This window comes from Trachypithecus francoisi, unplaced genomic scaffold (genome assembly GCF_009764315.1).
Source record: "Trachypithecus francoisi isolate TF-2019V2 unplaced genomic scaffold, Tfra_2.0 Lachesis_group0, whole genome shotgun sequence".
Lineage (NCBI taxonomy): Eukaryota > Metazoa > Chordata > Mammalia > Primates > Cercopithecidae > Trachypithecus > Trachypithecus francoisi.
The window spans coordinates 61,821,555-61,838,177 of record NW_022681453.1 but is presented as its reverse complement, the minus strand read 5'-3'; positions in this window follow the sequence as shown (position 1 = coordinate 61,838,177).

Here is a 16,623-nt window from a genome sequence, read left to right as displayed (position 1 = left end):
GCCCCGCCTCCACACCTACTGTTCCCTACTGTTCCCGTCTCGAATGGGTGCTGTCACCCAGACACCCACAGTCCCCCCAGCCCAACCTCCTCTGCATCAGCCACTGCTGCCTTCCCGGTAAGGCCGCCCTGACCACCTTATTTAAACTTGCACTCCCACCTCCTATGTGCTGTTTCCCATGTGCGGATGGCTGGATGGATGTGTTGTCCCTGCCCAGGCTGAGTGGCCAGTGTCCCCTGAGGCCTTTGCCCACTCCCTCCCCGGCACACACGTCATCTCCACTGGGTCTACTCCCAGTCTCAGCTTCTCTGTGGTTTCCTGGACTTTTCCTCCTCACCGCCACTCCCATCACGGCCAGAGTCCCGGTCAGGGGGTTCTGCCACTCAGCACAGTGCTGAGTGCCCCCAGGGGTGACTGAGCCCGAGAGACTGAGACGCAAACTCTGAAGGAAGCTGCAGAGAAGGAGTATTAGCCTCAACAAAACTTAGAGTCTTGGCAGCTAAATTCAAATCAAATGTGATTTTGATACCAATTCAAACAGCCTAGGCAGAATAGCTAAGGGATTTTCTTCTTGAAAGCATAAAAGGAACAGAGAAGACATCTGAATTCTAACAGCTGAGAATTACTGAGATGAGGAGAGATTTAGGGAATCAGAAAAAGTCTACTTGGAGCAGCCTCCCTTCCCGGATGGCAAAGGGAGTGCCAATCACGGCTGCCATGACAACAGGTAGGCGCCAAATGCCAGCACAGAGAGAAGCCGAGTGCGTCTTCCCACAAAAACACCACGGTTATTGTTCTAGCCGGAGCAGGATGGAAGTCATGTCCATGCATCACCCCACATCCCCAGCATCACTCCACATCCCCAGCGTCACCCCACAATGCCCGAAACTTCTCTCCATGGAAAGAAGCATTGGAAGGAACTGACACACGACTCCCCCGACACACACACACCACACACACACACATCCATTTCCCTTCTGTTCCAGTTCCTAAAATTTAGTAGCTTGAAACAACAACCATCAATTTATTATCCTCATTCTTTTGTGGGTCAGGAATGCAGAAAGGGCTTCGCCAGGTGGTTGGGCGTGGGGCCTCTGCTGCTGTTGTGGCTGGTGGCTGGAGCGGTGGTGGTTGCCGGGCATCTCTCTTCACACAAGCCTGCTGAGGTGTGTGCTGACACAGACACATGGGCCTGCCTGAGGCAGAAGCTGCACACAGCTTCTTCAGACCTGGTCCCGCACTATGTAGCATCACTCTGCCATCTGCTATAGTTTACTTGAGGGAGTGGCAAGAGGAGGGAAATTAGACCCCACACTTGACCTTGCAGTGGCAAAGTTCTGAAGGGACAGCGAAATAGGAGATACCATGTGACCACCCTGCCCTTATCCTCAGAGAGGAGCCTGGAACTGGGAAGGAGGTAGGGGAACACAGTGCCGGAAGGGAAAGCAGCCCGTCAGCACTTTCCGGTTTGACAGACAGGGTGAGGGCGTTCTGGGAGGAAACAACAAGAGCCACATAGAATGGAGTTTTAAGAGCCCTAAGAATTCTCCCCACAACCTAGAAAACGAATCTGGAAAGCCTAGAGGTGGTGTGAGTGCTCACCAGCTGTGTGGGGGGTGGAGCTGCCTGTGTGGGGGGTGGAGATTCTGCCGTAACAGAAAAGTCCTATGTCTGCTTTGTCAGGTACAGGAGCCACAAGCCACATGTGGCTCTGAGCCATTGAAATGTGGCTAATGCAACTGAGACACTGAATTGTACCTTTTATTTCATTGTAATTAACTTAAATTTAAACTTAAAAAGCCATGTTTGGCTAATAGCTATCATATCAAACAGTGTGCATCTGGAATTAAGCATCTCAGCCAACAAACCAAAACTGTGGCTTAAGGGAGAAAAAGGAAAAGTGCAGAGAGCGGCCCACCAGAAGCCCGCCTCCCACTGCCGAGACAGCTCTCGAGTTTTCCTCTCCACCTACCTCTCAGGAGAAAGAAGACAGAAGTTCAACACTAAGGGCCTTAAGGTAACAGTCTCATAGGGCAAACAATAACTTATTACAACATTCTCCTGGAAGAGTTAGTCAATGAAATTAAGTACGTGGCCAGGCTCAGTGGCTCCTACCTGTAATTCCAGCACTTTGGGAAGCCCAGGAAGGAGGACCACTTGAGCCCAGCAGTTTAAGACCAATTTAGGCAACAAATTGAGACCCTATGTCTACAAAAGATGTTTTAAAATCATCTCAACATGGTGGTGCGCGCCTGTGGTCTCAGCAATTTGGGAGGTTGAGATGAGAGGATTGCTTGAACTTAGTAGTTCAAGGCTTCAATGAGCCATGATCACACCACTGCACTCCAGCCTGGGCAACAGAGTAAGACCCTGTCTTTAAAAATAAATAAATAAATAAGATGCATACAAATGGGAAAGGAGGAGACATATTTACCATTGAAAATAATAGTATGGTATCACTGGGTAAAGATTTTTAAAATATTGGAAACAACAAGCAAATTTATTAATGTAGTTATAAAATTAGCATATCAAAATCAATAACTTTCTTTTATATAAAACATAAGCAACTAAAAATATAATGAAAGAAAAGAACTCATTCTCAATAGCAACTGAAAGTATAAAATGCCTAAGAAAAAAAACTTAAGAAATGTGAAGGCCTTACATGAAAAAAACTGTTAAGCTTGACTAAGACATAAAATAAGATAGAATAATGGGAGAGTCATATCTTCTTATCGAAGAGAAAGACTTAAAGTTGTAAAGATGTCAATCCTCTCTAAATCAAAATTCTAGTTGAATTTTTTGACAAAAAAACTCAATTGAACTTGACAAAGTATTCAAAATATGAACAGATATATCAATGGGGGAGAATAGAGCATCCAGAAATAAGCCCATGAATATGTGAGTGTTTAAACGCTGATAAAAATGGCATGAAAATGGAAGAAATGATGGTTTGTTTAATAAATGGTATTGGGATAAATGTGTAAGCACTTGGAAAACAATAAAGCTGAATCTCTACTTTCTTAGACTAAAAAGAAAAAAAATCCAAAAGTATCAAAATTCAAATGTCAAAAATGAATCTAAAAATGTAATAGAAGAAAACGTGGGTGAATTTTTTATCCTGGTGTGAGAAAAAGTCTTTCTAAGCATAACAAAAAGCCCAGAAGCCAGAATGGAAAAGACTGACTGATTTGACTAAGTAAAAGTGGAAGACTTCAGCAAAATACCCATTTAAAAACATAATAGACATACTGGGAAAAATTAGCTGCCATCCAGAAGCTAGACAAAGGTCAAATTTCCCTAAATTACAAATTAGTCTCACAAGTCATGAGGGAAAATTACAACACAGTAGAAAAGTGGGCAAAGTAAATGGGCAGGCAACTTATCAAAGAAAAAATTCAAATGCTACCCTCCAAAAACAGACACATGAAAAGAAGCCCAGTTTCACTACTAGTAAGAGAAACACAAATTAAATTCCAGTATATTACATTCATCACCTCTACTGGAAACAACGAAAAAAATTACATACCCATTGCTGGTAAGGAGCTCAGGAAAGGTGAGTGTATAAACAAAGACAGCTTTTCTGGAGGACCGTTGGTGACAACTAATATAATTGTAATTTCAAAAACTTTTTACCTGGCGATTCAAATTCTAGGAATTTATCTTACATCCATACCTACTCAAAGATACATGGGCAAGACTACAGCTTTGCTTGCTATCATAGAATCTGAAAATCAAAGCAAAACAAAAAACAAACATTAAACGTCTAGAGGAAATTGGATTCTCCACTACAGTAAGCCCATCCCTGGTATGAAATAACATGTGGTCAATATGCATTGGCTTGGGGAAATGCACAACACACACTGATAAGAGAGAAAAGGTTGGAAGCAACATGGCCCCAGTGTTGGAGTTGTTCAGTCTAGCATGTTGCTAACCACAGGGATCACTCCAGCCTCCCCTTACTCTGCTCTCTTCCTTTCTCTATTTTGTGCAGGTCCCAATTATGTCCTGATGACCTTTAGAGCATCTGGCTCTGAGCACCTCAGGGGCCAGCTGCCCTGCCTGTGTGTGGCCTGCTCTGCCTCTGGCCCTGCATGTGGCCAACTTTTCTGTAGTAGTACCTCCTCCAGGCTACCTTCCCTGACCACAGCCCTCACCCATCCCTCCCTCTCTCCCCCTATACCCTGAATATTTTCTTCATAGCATTGGTACAAGGCAAGCAAGCCCCAAAACTGGGGCTTATTTGGGGAGGGTTCTTGGCTTCACCCAGGAAAGAATTCAAGGGCAAGCCAGTGATATTAGACAGCAACTTTTATTGAAGCAGCAGTGCACAGTGGCAGCAGAGGTACTTCTTCTTGTGGAGGAGGGTAGAGCCACCCCATAGGCAGCATGCCCAGAGCAGCAGCTCAGAGGCAGCCCTGAAGTCATATTTATACCCACTTTTAATTACATGCAAATTAAGGGGGGATTATGCAGAAATTTCCAGAAAAAGGGTAGTAACTTCTAGGTTACTGAGTAGTTGCTATGGAAAGGGGCAGTCAGTAACTTCCAGGTGTTGCCATGGAAACAGTAAACTAACATGGCACACTGGTGGGCATGTCCTATGGATGGCTCTTTCCACTCTGTCCCTGTTTCAGTTAGTCCTCAATTTGTCCCCGCACCTGGGTCTCACATCCACAGCTGAGTCCCACCTCCTACCTTAGTATGTGTCACTATTTAAACTTTTGTTTATTTGCCTGTTTGGTTGTTCACAGTCAATTTCTCCCTAATATAGTCTCCATAAAGGTTAGAACCATACCTGGGTCAATGCCTCCAAAGATCACCTTTGTGCTTAGAATTAGAAGAACAGCCCAAGCCCCTGGGGCTGGCTCCCTGTCTGCCCTCACCACCCTCCACACACACCACCCTCCCCATCCCTGGCTTTGCTCCAATCATGCTGGCTGCATTACTCTGTTCTCATGCTGCTATGAAGAAACATCTGAGACTGGGTAATTTATAAAGAAAAAAGGTTTAATTGACTCACAGTTCCAGGGCCTTAGGAAACTTACAATCATGGTGGAAGGCACCTCTTCTCAGGGCGGCAGGAGAGAGAATTAGAGCTGAGCAAAGGAGGAAACCCCTTATAAAGCCAGCAGATCTTATGAGAACTTACTATCATGAGAACAACATGGGGGAAACTGTTTCCATAATTCAATTATCTCCACCCAGTCCTGCCCTTGACATGTGGGGATTATTATGATTCAAGGTGAGATTTGGGTGGGACACAGAGCCAAACCATGTCATTCTGCCCCTGGCCCCTCCCAAATCTCATGTCCTCACATTTCAAAACACAACCATGGCCTTCCAACAGTCCCCCAAAGTCTTAACTCATTCCAGCATTAACTCAGAAGTCTAAGTCCAAAGTCTCAACTGAGACAAGTCAAGTCCATTCCTCCTATGAGTCTGTAAAATCAAAAGCAAGTTAGTTACTTCCTATGTACAATGGTGGTATAGGCATTGGGTAAATACACCCATTCCAAGTGGCAGAAATTGGCCAAAACAATGGGGTTACAGGCCCCATGCAAGTGTGAAATCCAACAGGGCAGTCACTAAACCTTAAAGTTCCAAAATGATCTCCATTGACTCCTTGTCTCACATCCAGGTCACAGTGATGCAAGAGGTGGGCTCCCATCGCCTGAGGCAGCTCTGTCCCTGCGGCTTTGCAGTTTACAGCCCCAGCCTGGCTGCTTTCACAAGCTGGTGTTGAATGTCTGTGGCTTCTCCAAGTTCATGGTGCAAGCTGTTGGTGGATCTACCATTCTGGGGGCTGGAAGACAGTGGCCCTCTTCTCACAGCTCCACTAGGCAGTGCCCCAGTGGGGACTCTGTGTCAGGGCTCCAACCCATATTTCCCTTCTGCACTGACCTAGCAGAGGTTTTTCATGAGGGCTACATCCCTGCAACAAACTTCTTCCCGGATATCCAGGCATTTCCATACATCCTTTGATATTTAGAGAGAGGTTCCCCAACCTCAATTCTTGACTTCTGTGCACCTGCAGGCCCAGCACCATGTGTAAGCTGCCAAGGCTTGGGGCTTGCACCCTCTGAACAATGGCCCAAGCTGTATCTTAGCCCCTTTTAGCCACAGATGGAGCTAAACAGCTGGGACACAGGGCACCCACTATGTCCGAAGGCTGCATAGAGCAGGGTGTCCCTGCACTCAGTCAATGAAAGCATTTTTTCCTCCTAGGCCTCCAGGCCTGTCATGGCAGGGGCTGCTTTGAAACTCTCTGACATGCCCTGGAGACGTTTTCCATTGCCTTGGTGATTAACATTTGGCTCCTCATTACTTTTGCAAATTTCTGCAGCCAGCTTGAACTTCTGCACAGAAAATTGGTTTTTCTTTTCTATGGTATCATCAGGCTGCAAATTTTCCAAACTTTTATGCTCTGCTTCCTCTTGAACCTTTGCTGCTTAGAAATTTCTTCCACCAGATACCCTAAATCATTTCTCTCAAGTTCAATGTTCCACAAATCTCTAGGACAGGGGCAAAATATCACCAGTCTCTTTGCTTAAGCAAAGCAATAAGTCACCTTTATTCCAGTTCCCAACAAATTCCTCATCTCCATCTGAGACCACCTCAGCCTGAACTTCATCATCCATATCACTATCAGCATTTTGGTCAAAGCCATTCAACAAGTCTCTAGGAAGTTCCAAACTTTCCCACATCTTCCAGTCTTCTGAGCTCTCCAATCTCAAGGAAGTTCCAAACATTCCCACATTTTCCTGTCTTCTTCTGAGCCCTCCAAACTGTTCCAACCCCTGCCTGTTACCCAGTTCCAAAGTTGCTTCCCTGTTTTGGGGTATCCTAATAGCAGCACTCCACTCTTTGGGGTACCACCTTAGTGTATTAGTCTGTTCTCATGCTGCTATGAAGAAATACCTAAGACTGGGTAATGTATAAAGAAAAAAAGTTTAATCAACTTACAGTTCCACATGGCTGGGGAGGCCTCAGGGTGGAAGTCAGTTCTTCTCAGGGTGGCAGGAGAGAGAATGAGAGCCGAGCCAAGGGGGAAGCCCCTTATAAAACCATCAGATCTCACGATAATTCATGAGAACAGCATGGGGGAAACCACCCCCATGATCTGACTACCTCCACCTGGTCCTGCCCTTGACACGTGGTAATTATTCAAGGTGAGATGTGGGTGGAAACAAAGAGCCAAACGGTATCACTGGCCTTCTTTTTCCTCAACCACACAGAGATCCTTTTTCTGTTCCATCCACCTGGGCACCAGCCCCCTCCTGAAAACATTTACATGCCTCATTCCTTACTCTGCCTGAGGCGTATCTAAAATAGCAGCTGTTGCCTCCAGGCCCTGGTTTGCCTGTTTCCCTGCACTCCCCATGCCTCCTCTTTCCCCTGTAGGTTTGACCTCTGTTCCTCTGCTGGCACTGAGCACTGTGGTGGGGGGAATTTGTTCTGTCACTGTTATGTCCCCTGCCTTGAACAGTGCTAGGCACAAACCCATTCATTTGGGCCTCACAACAGGTCTAAATTCAGCTTCATTTTCTTTCCCAAACAGTGACCTAATTGTCCTGATAACTTTTTTAAAAATCCACCTTTCCCCTTTGGTTGGAAACGCCACTTCCATCTGTATTGAATCCATATGGACCTGGGCCTATGTGTAGCTTTCTGTTCTGTCCCACCAATATGGCTTTCTCTGCTGAGCTGTCTCCATTCTTCCTCTCTACTGTCCCTATTGACAACCAGTACTCACTGAGCCCTACCCATGCCAGGCACTTGTTTAGATGACACAGCAAAGAATAGGACAGATGTGTGCCAGCTCTCCAAGAACTTACATGAGTCCCTAAAATACAGTGGGTGCCGTGGACACCCTGGGACAAGGGTGGAGGTGATGGATAAAGACAGAGATGCACATAGAGAACAACATGGAGTCACAGGCAGCCTCTGAGAGGGAAGTGGCTACTCTGCATTATCAAGGGCTTCCCAGCAAGAGTGTGGAGAACAGATGGGAGTAGAGGCACTGCAGGCAGATATGGTGAGTGGGTGCAGGGGGAAAAGGCCTCAGTGAGAATCGGGCGGTGACACTGGCTAGAAGGTGGGGATGGGAGGATTGAGAGACATCTGGAAGTGGAATTGCTGAGACCTCGTGATTATGTCTGATAAAGAAGTAGGCTGGGCACGGTGGCTCACACCTGTAATCCCAACACTTTGGCAGGCCAAGAAGGGCAGACCACCTGAGGTCAGGAGTTTGAGACCAGCCTGATCAACATGGTGAAACCCTGTCTCTACTAAAAATACAAAATTAGTGGAGTGTGGTCATGCGTGCCTGTAGTCCCAGCTACTCAGGAGGCTGAGGCAGAAGAATCACTTGAACCCAGTAGCAGAGGATACAGGGAGCTAAGATCGCCCCACTGCACTCCAGCCTGAGCGACAGAGACTTGGTCAAAAATAAATAAATAAATAAAGTGAGGTGGGGGAGGACGGAATTCACACACTGAGGCCCAGGACACTGCCTGAGGAACTGGATAGGCAGGAGCTGTTCCCTGGGATGGCCAGAGGGGCACATGTGTGGGAAGGCTGCAAGGTCTGTATAATGCTGGTCAGGCCTGTCCAGCAGGCACTTAGAAAGGGTGTCTGGTGCTCAGGGGTGAAAACCTAGCTGGAGTTGGGAGCTTGGGAGCTCGTGGTCCTTTCATGGATGGGAAGCAACCAACTAAGGGCAGGAGTGCAGAATGAGAAGAAAATGACAGGGCGATCTGAGGCAGAGCCCTGCGGACACCCCAGCACGCCAGGGGCTGGCAGAAGTGTCATCCCATCAGAGAGGCAAATGAGGACCAGGTGGGCTGATGTCATCGAAGTCAAAAGTACGGGAATGGCCAGCTGTCACCTGGTAACCAGCCCCTGTCCTTAGCAGGGGACATAGGTGCTGAGCAAAAAGACATTTCCCAGACTTCCTTGCAGCTAGGTGTGGCCATGTGACAAAGTTCTGACCAGCAGACATAAGCAGAAGTGGAGTGTGCAGCTTGGTGGAAGAGCCCTCACAGGCAGGGGCAAAAGTCTTTCCTCATTCTGCCTCCCACTGACTGGAATGTAGGCATGATGGCTGGAGCTGCAGCAGTCTTTTAGACCATAATGGAATAAACTGCATGTCTGAGATGCGGGAGCAGCACTGTGGAAGGAGTCTGAGTTTGTGCAGACATTGGAGCTGCTGTGTCAGGCCTGGACTGTGTGCGTAGGCAGTAGAGAGAACTCAACTGTCGTGTCAGCCCCATATTATTTTGGATTTCACTGAAGCTTCTGAGAGGTCAGCTAACACAAGAACTTAAGAGCTACTCATGTTAGCAGCATACAGGTTGCTGGTGGCCCTAAGATGGGACAGTTTTAGGGGGTGAGGTGAGACTGCCCCCAGTGCAGGTGGAAATGGGTTGAAGAATGAGAAATGGAGACAGCAAGTATAGAAGCTCTTTCTAGAAGTTTGTCGTGGTGGCACCAAGGTCTGAGAGTGCTTTAGCTCCCTCTCCCATAGTCTCCAACATCCCACAACAGTCTCCCCAAGTGAACATGCAAACTGAATAAAGCAAGTCTCATACGTCCCCACCGCCTCCTGCCACCCCAAGCTCCTCCAAGATTTTTTGGACATACCACAGCTGTGAAGGGCACAGAGGAGGAAACGCAACATGATGGGAAGTGGAGGGCAGGTGTTCAGTGTGGGAGTGGCCATTTCAGAGCCCCATCTGAGCTTGGGCTGGGGTGACAGGGTCTAGAGTTGAAGTGGCTGAACCCCAGAGCCATCTGTGGCACCCTAGGGTGTGTTCCCCACCTTTTCCCCCACTGCTGCATTCAATGCATGGGGTCACAGCTGCGTGGCAGTCCCCAGTGACACTGCGGAGGCTGTGCCTGGCCTGGCCTGTTCCCAACCCCGGGATTCTCCCCATAAACCCAAGCTCCATGCCTGCTCCACAGTCCCCACCTCATCAGCCTGACAAGCAAGTTCATGCAGCGAAAAGACACCTGTCAGCTCCTTCTCTAGGCTGGGTTGTGCTGCAGACTGGAGACCAAGAGAGCAGCCAGGCACCATGAGGGCCCTCAGGGCTATGGTCTCGACCACCATCATCACAGCACAGCAGACAGACTGGCAAGGAGTCCTGCCAGCATGGAGTAGCCTGGAGCTTTAGCAGGTGGCTGGAGGGCTTCCAGGACGTGGTGGCCTTCAGGCTGTCCTTTGGCTAATGGGAGTTCAAAGAATTCAGATGTGGGTGTGGTAACATCTGTTTTTGAGAGAACTTGAGGGTCTTCTGCCAAGTTAATTCATCCTTCCCTTGGTTAGGAAAGCAACAAACTTGGTTTTCTTCTGGGGCCTATCCTGATCATCCACTCTCAGGCTACATGGCCCCACGAGACCCAGGGCCATCTGAACTTTTGGGAAGGATGCAGGGGTATCAGGGTGTGGGCACCAGAGCTGCGGGGGAGTGGGGGAGCCAAGGAGGTCCCAGGCTCTTGGGATTGTTGCTTGATGGGCAGATCCAGTCTCAGTGGAGGCGCCCACTAGACTCCTGAGTGCCTGGGCCACCCTTCCTCTGCCACTGATGGTGGTTTGCACGGAGTTTTCTGTCATTTGTGTTATAAAGAGGCCTGGCAGCACGAGCCACTCAAGGTGGTGCTGCTTTGTGGAGGGGGTGACATTTGAGTCAAGGCTCGAAACTGGTTCAAACACAGGTAAAAGTCTCACAGAGTTTCTGTGAATATCTTTTCAACTATTGGTTTCTACTATGACAAAAATCATTTCATTCATTGACTTTATTAAGAAAAGATCATGTAATTTTAAAAAAAGGACACTTGGGGCACAATGGCTCGTGCCTATAATCCCAGCACTTTGGGAGGCCGAGGCTAGCAGATCACTTGGGCTCAGGAGTTCAAGACCAGCCTGGGAAACATAGTGAAACCCCATCTCTACCAAAAATAAAAAAATTCACTGGGCATGGTGGTGCATGCTTGTGGTCCAGCTACTCAGGAGGCTGAGGTGGGAGGAGCACTTGAGCCTAGGAGTCTGAGGTTTCAGTGAACCATGTCTGTGCCACTGCACTCCAGCCTGGGCAATAGAGTGAGACCCTGTCTCTAAAAATAAAAAAAAATTTTAAGAAGGACAATAAAAGACCTAAATGTTGGATCTGGCACATCCTAATGTCATAGGGCATCTGGTAAAAGGGGAATTATGCTAGGAAAATGATAGGACGATGGTGGAAGACACAGTTGAACTGAGAAGTGAAGGCACTAACAGATTACCAGTGCCCACTCCACACCAGGAAAGCCTGGCCCTGGGGACCCAAAACACAGAGACAAATCGGACCTGGGATCTTTTTCTGATTGGTAAAATATCTCAGAGGCAGCCTGCCAAGATCACACCATCCTTGTAAGGACTGATAATGTGGCCGAAAGCCCTGGACACAGTGAGCTCCCTGCTGCCTCTCTGTCCTCATCATTGCATCTCACCCAGAGCAAGAGGCTTCCGAGTTCCACACCTTAGAGGCTGGTGTGCTGGAGGCCGCATCACACCAACCAGGCCCTTCTAGGGCTTACTTACCAGCTCCCAGCAGTGCTGGGAGCAGAAAGGCCTTGGCAGATGTCTCCCCAGATGCATATGTCATTGCCCCAGGGAGAGCCTATGTCCCGCATAAGCATGGCCCAGCCACATCCCAGAGTCAGAACAGGTTTGGGATTCCTACAAGGGTAATGGAGGCTGTCACTGCACCTGCACTGCAGCTTAGTGTGCCCCTCTGCCCCTTCCTGCTTCCTCCCTCCCTGCCACAGGACTGGCCCCCAAACACCCTGCCTACTGAGCTTTGTCTCAAGATCCCCTTCCTGGAGACTCAGGTGGACTAGTACCCTGCCCAAGTCACTCTCAAGGGTGTGGGAAATGCAGGGCTCCCCAACTCCGAGCTGGTGGAGGGGCCGTCAGAAGAACTCCTGCCAGTCTGCCTGCCTTATACCCCCACCACTGATGGACCAGCATCGTCCTTCCTATAGCTCTAGCCAGTCATGTCCCAGCCCAGGACGTGAGGAAACCCTGTGCCACAGTAGGCAGTGCCTGCCAGGCTGGCAGGCATGTCAGGGTGGCTCCCCGCCACCCAGCCCCAGAAGGTGCAAGCAGATTTCTCACCGTCTGCCACTGCTCATTGTTGAAGGAAAACTCCACATCCCAAACATTTGTTTGCTTGGAAGCCAGGTTGTGCACACATAGGGAAAGGAGATGGCAGGTTGTCTGTCTCTTGGGGCTGTGGCCCAGAAGCTGGCACCCCAGGTGTCTCTGAGGCTCCATGCATGTGTGGCGAGAGCAGCCTATGCCAGGCTGGCTTGAAACTTCTGCAGGTGACGTTTGTCTGGGTATATGGGGTTCTGGACCCTGAGCTGAGACTGCCATTGCATTCCAAGACCACAGATGGCCCTTGCTGCCTTCAGAAGGCAGCACGCACCTGTCCTCCCCAGGTTGAGGAGCTGCCCCTGTCTCTCCCCACGTGGATCCCCCTCCACCATGGGTGCCTCTGATGGGGAAGAAGGCATATATTCTCAGGTGGAACAGCCTTCCTCCTCAGCTTTCAGCCTGGATCCTCCCCAGGCACAAGGTCCTTTTTAACAATTTTTTAATTGAGATATAAGTCAAATAACATAAACTTCACCATTTAAAAATGGGTACTTCCATGATTCTTAGTATATTCACCATGTTGCACGAGCACCACCACTATCTAATTCCAGAACATTTTAATGATGCTCCAAGAAACCTATACCCTTAACACCATGGCCCATTTCTGCCTTCCCTCAGCCCCTGGGAGTCATTTATCTGCTTTCTGTCTCCATGAATTTGCCTCTTCTGGATGTTTCATATAAATAGAATCGCAGGCTACACAATCTTTTGTGACTGGCTTCTTCCCCTTAGGACAATGTTTCCAAGGTTCACTACTTGGAATAGCAAGTTATTCGTGCCTTTTTATGGCTGAATAATATTTCATTGTATGGATATGCCACATTTGGATGGGTTCCACTTTTTGACTATTATGAATAATGCTGCTATGAATATTCATGTACAAGTTTTTGTGTGAACATACGTTTTATACTCAGGAGTGGAATTGCTGAGTCATATGGTAGTTCTATGTTTAACTTTTTGAGGGACTGCCAAGCTATTTTCCACAGTGGCTGCATCACTTTACATTCCCATCAGCAATACACCAGCATTCTAATTTCTTTACATCCTCAAAAACACTTGTTATTTTCCCTTTTTAAAAAATTGTAGCCATCCTAGCGGGCGTGAAATCATTATCTTGTTGTGGGTTTGATTTCCATTTCCCTAATGACTAGTGATATTCAGAGGATATTTTCATGTCTTACTGACCATTTGTACATCTTCTTTGGAGAAATGTCTACTCAGATCTTTTGTCTGTTTTTTTAATTGGGTTCGTCGTCCTTTTATATTTGAGTTGTAAGAGGTCTTTAAGTGTTCTGAATACTAGAGCCCTATCAGATATATGATTTGAACATATTTTCTCCCATTCTGTGAGCTGTCTTTTCACTTTCTTGGTAGTGTCCTTTGATGCACTAGTTTTTTACTAGTTTTGCAATCTACTTCATCTATTTTTTTATTTTATTGTTCATGCTTTGGGAATAATATCTAAGAAACTGTTGCCTAACTCAGGGTCACACATCTTTTCCCCTATCATTCCTTCTAAGAGTTTTATAGTTTTAACTCTTATAGTTTTAGGTATTTCATCCATTTTGAGTTAATTTTTTGTACATGGTGTGAGGTAGGGGCTCAAATTTATTTGTGTGTGTGTAGATATTCAATTTCCCCAGCACTGTTGTTCAAAAGACCATTCTTTCTGCATTGAACAGTTTTTTGGCACCCTTGCCAAAAATCAGATGAACATAAATGACCATAAATTATTGCTAGGCTCTCAATTCTATCCATGGGTCTATATGTCTGTTCTTAAGTAGTACCACACTGTAACTTTGTAATAAGCTTTGAAATTGGGATGTGTAGTCCTCCCAATGTGTTCTTTTCCAAGATTGCTCTGATCATTCTGTGTTCTTTGTAATTCCATAATGTATATGGATTTTAACAAGGGCCACAAACTCAAATGCATCCAGAACTAAACAGGTTTTGTAAGTTAGCAAAGCCGGCAGCTTCAAAACAGTATCTTGGGTTATGTTCTTTGGACACGCATAATTTGCTTGCATCTTAAACACAGATGTGTTTACACAGAAGCATGCTTTCTCCACTTTTTCTTGCAACATGCCAAGATATCTTCTCCCCTGGCCACCCTTGCATTCAGGAATGGCTATGAGTACAGTCCAAGTTCTAACCATGAGACATAGAGCAGTCTGCTGGGAGAGCTTCTGGGAGAGAGATCACATGATAAGAGAAAGGGAGGGAAACTCCCAGCTCTGTGCTAGTGCTGGCACTAAGGTGAGGCAAGAGAGGTGCCCAGGGTATCATATTTAAGGAGGTGCTCACCGTCAGGGCCATGCACCAAGACCAATACCTCCTTCAATGTGCCACCCTGGGTCCCTGGCTGGCTGGCCCAGCCCTGCTCTGTCTGCCTTTGCTCTTCTTCCTGCTCTGAACCTTGGGTGTGATGCCCAGAACTGGGCAGCCATCCAGTAACTCGAGGCAATGAGACTAAGGGCAAACATCATCAGACTGCGGAATCTGAAGGTGGTGTGGAGAGGTGGGAAGACCCTTGACAACACCCGGCTCTTTGAAAAACACATTAAGAAGCTGAATGTGGTGGTACACACCTGTAATCTCAACACTTTGGGAGGCTGAGGCAGATGGATCACTTAAGCCCAGTTGTTCAAGACCATCCTGGGCAATATGGCAAAACCTCATCTCTACAAAAATACAAAAATTAGCCAGGTGTGGTGGTGCCCACTCATGGTCCCAGCTACCCAGGAGGCTGAGGTGGGAAGGTCTCTTGAGCCCAGAAGGTTGAGGCTGCAGTTAGCTAAGATTGCACCACTGCACTCCAGCTTGGGTGACAGAGCAAGACCCTGTCTCAAAAAAAAAAAAAGTAAACAGAAAGGAAAAGGACACTGTTAAGAGAATGAAAAAGCATCCAAGGACTGGGAAAAATACGTGTCAAACATATATCTGAGCAAAGGCTGACGTCCAGAATATAAAGAGAACTCCTACAACTCCATAAGAAAAAGGCAAACCTTTACCCAATAAAAATGGACAAAAGAGTTAAACAGATACATCACCCAAGATGAGATACAGGTAGAAATGAGCCTCCAAAAGGATGCTCAACATCATTAGTGTCCTTAGTCATTAGGGAGATGCAAATTAAAACCACAGTGAGCTACCACTTCACACCTATTCGATCTGCTAAAATGTAAAACTTCACAGCTGAGTGCTGATGGATACAGAGAGACTGGAACTCTCACAGGCTGCTGGCAGGAAGGGAAAGAGTGCAGCCTGGTTGGAAGACAGTTGGGCCATCTCTTATAAAGCTATACATACATTTCCCATACAACCTAGCCAGTCTGTGCGAGGTGAGAGAAACGAACACATATGGCCAAAGACCTGTGCACAAATATTTGTAGCAGCTTTATTCGTAACAGGTCCACACCAGAAACAACCAAGTGTCCATCGGCTGGTGAATGGATTAAGGGACAGTGGCACATCTGTACAATAAAATAGTACTCAGTAATGAAAAGGAAACAAATATTAATACATGCAGGACTATGGAGGAATCTCAAACATGCTCAGTGACAGACACCAGACTTGAAAGGCCACATCTATTCCACTCACACGAAACTCTGGCAAAAGTAAACCTATGGGAGGGATGTCAGCTCAGTGGCTTCAGGGGGTGGGTTTGGGGAGGGGGAAGTGGTTGATGGCAAAGGGAGGCTCAGGAGGTTTTTGGGGTGATGGCACTGTCTGTACCTTGCTTTTGGTGGTGGATACGTAACTGTATGCATTTGTCACAACTAAGAAGGGAGAATTCTACTGCCTGAAAGCATTTCAAAATTAGAGCCAGGCTATGGGTTTGCTGAATTATTACAGGCAAACAAAGCATACAGGAACAAGAATGTTGGACAATAAAATGAGTACACTTTGGTTTTGGTTTTAGCTTGATTAAAAAAAAAAGCGGGCCAGGCAAGGTGGCTCGTGCCTGTAATTCCAGCACTTTGGGAAGCCAAGGCAGGCAGATCACCTGAGGTCAGGAGTTCAAGACCAGCCGGACCAACATAGCGAAACACTGTCTTTACTAAATATACAAAACTACAGATGTGGTGGCATATGCCTCTAATCCCAGGTACTCGGGAGGCTGAGGCGGGTGAATCGCTCGAATCTGGGAGGCAGAGGTTGCAGTGAGCCGAGATCATGTCATTGCATTCTAATCTGGGTGACAAAGCAAGACTCTGCCTAAAAAAAAAAAAAAAAAAAAAAACTGAGAAAAGTTGGGGTGGCAGCATCACACTAAGTGAAAGGCGTGAGATACAAAAGCCACACGCTGTATGACCCCATTCACACGAAGTTCTGGAAAAGGTGGAACCGTGGGAAACCCTGGGAACAGGAATCAGATCGGGGTGGCCTGGGGCCTCGGGCGGTAGACAGGTCTGGCCACTGAG